Source organism: Sminthopsis crassicaudata, chromosome 1 (assembly GCF_048593235.1).
Source record: "Sminthopsis crassicaudata isolate SCR6 chromosome 1, ASM4859323v1, whole genome shotgun sequence".
NCBI lineage: Eukaryota > Metazoa > Chordata > Mammalia > Dasyuromorphia > Dasyuridae > Sminthopsis > Sminthopsis crassicaudata.
The window spans coordinates 63,435,807-63,438,306 of record NC_133617.1 but is presented as its reverse complement, the minus strand read 5'-3'; positions in this window follow the sequence as shown (position 1 = coordinate 63,438,306).

Below are 2,500 nucleotides of genomic sequence, written 5' to 3'. Positions count from 1 at the left end.
ACAATGTAGATCAGACTGGGTTTACCAAGGGGTCATGATGAGGAAAGGATAGGAGTGTAGCTAGTACAGGGATGATCATCTGAGAAAAGAATGAAGAAGTCCAGGGACTGAAGGTCACAGTGTAAACAAAGAACAGAGTTTTTGTTTGCAAGGCAGAGGGACAGGTGGAACGTCAATAAATTGCTAAAACAAGGGAATATCAGAGTTTACATTTGTGGTGATTACAAGATCCAAGGTATGAGAATCTTTGTGTGTAGCTGAGGTGGGGTAGAGTAGATCATAAGAGAAGAATGAGTTAAAGAACTGGGAGAGTAGAGTATCTGAGGGAACATCAGGGTTTGTTGAAATGACTCAGGAGATTGAGCAATAGAGAAAGATTATGAGCTAGTCACTGAACTTCTTGAGGAAATAAGGGAAGTATACTGGAAGTTGCTAGGTAACATTTTTCATGGACATTTGGTTTTATTTCTAAGACCTTGTTGCTTTCACATTGAATGAATTTGCTCTTTTATTGTGTTTAGCATGAATAATTTTGGTAACTAGCTCTATATAACATAGTTCAATGCTTGGCAAGGGCAAGTATCTCTTGGTCAATCCTCCAAAAGAGATGAGGGAAGAAGTGGAAAGTAAGGTTCAAGAGTTAGGTTTTTCCAACAAGGCCCACTCTCTTTTCTACTGCTTAGAGCTAACTTTTCTTTACTGACCTTGAAGCAGCAGCATTTCTGTTTTTAAATTTCCTGCAGCTATCTGCAAGGAGGGACAAGTCTATTGAGTCTGCCAACTCTCTAAGGGATTTCCAGGTCCTTTCCTATGAAAATAGAATGGTTAATGTGAGAAAGGTCAAGCCTTTTACTAATTATCAAGCAACCTAGTTTCAGGACTGTTACTTATTGAGAAATTGGACTCCTAAATTTTTTATTTTTAATCCTCACTTTCCATCCTGTAATTTCAAGAAGATTAGCCCCCTCCCCCATTGATATATATGTATGTGATATGTGCATGTGCATATGTGTGTAATATACATAGTTCATTATCTTTGGGTCTTGGTCTACAAATGTACTTTTTTTCCTGTAATGATCCTAAACAATGAATTAGGAAGTGGTTGGTTGCTGTCCTTAATTTTCTTTTTTCTTTTTTTTTTAATTTTATTTATAAATTTTTTTGACAGTATATATGCATGAGTATTTTTTTTATAACATTATCCCTTGTATTCATTTTTCCAAATTATCCCCTCCCTCTACTCCCTCCCCTTGATGACAGGCAATCCCATACATTTTACATGTGTTACAGTATAACCTAGATACAATATATGTGTGTAAATCTAATTTTCTTGTTGCAGTCCTTAATTTTCAAAAAGTACCAATATGACATCACTATGTTAGAGTAGAGATACAATGTATCTGACTGTGGGTAATTAGATCAATACAAACTTAGATTATTTTGCCACAAGATGGGCACAAATAGTCCCTATGAACATTTGGGGTGGACTCTCTAACTTTGTAAATCTTGTTTTTCTTCTGAACTAATTCAATTCTGTTTTGCTTATAGAGCACAGCATCTTTTCTGATGAGCGCACGCCATGCTGGGTAGTCCTGGCTCACTGTCTCCCATGTTGTATAATCAATTCTAAAGTTCTTAAAAGAGACCTTGAGAGTGTCTTTGTACTGATTTTTCTGATCACCTTGTGAATGCTTGCTCTGTGCGAGCTCTCCAAAAAATGATCTTTTTGGCAAGCATACATTTGGTATTCAAACAACGTGGCCAGTCCAACAAAGTTGTGCTCTCTGTGGTAGAGTTGGAATGCTTGACAGTTTAGTTTGAGAAAGGACCTCAGTGTCTGGTGGGTGATCTTCAGAATCTTCCTAAGACAATTCAGATAGAAGTGATTCTTTCTTGTCATGGTGCTGATATACTGTCTAGGTTTCACAGACATACAACAATGAGGTCAGCATAATGATGTAGAGATCTCAGTTTAGTAGTTTTTTTTTCCTCTCCCACACTTCCCTTCAAGGCCTCTCAAACACAGAGCTAGCTCTGGCATTGTGTGTGTCAATCTCATTATTGATGTGGATATTCCTGAAAAGGATAATGCCATTTGGTTGCCTAGAGACGTTCATCAATATTGTACATCACTTTCAAGATGGCACATTTGCCTGGATTTGAGGACCATGGACAATGCTCTGTCACCTAGGGAATGAAACAAGGCTTTGCTCCGGTGCTTTTTAACATGTTTTCATCCATGTTGTCAAATGCCTTTGATGAGCACAACTATGGAATCAAAGTCACCTACTGTACTGGTGGTAAATTCTTCAACTTGAAAAGGCTATAAGCCAAAACTAAGTGTTGGTGCATGATTGCAGATAACTGTGTTCTCATTTCAGTCTCTAAAGCTGAAATGCCACAAAGTATGGAGGAACTCTGCTGCTTGTACCATTTTTGACCTAACAATTAACACCAAGAAAACATAGGTACTTTATCAGCCAGCATCACATCATTCATA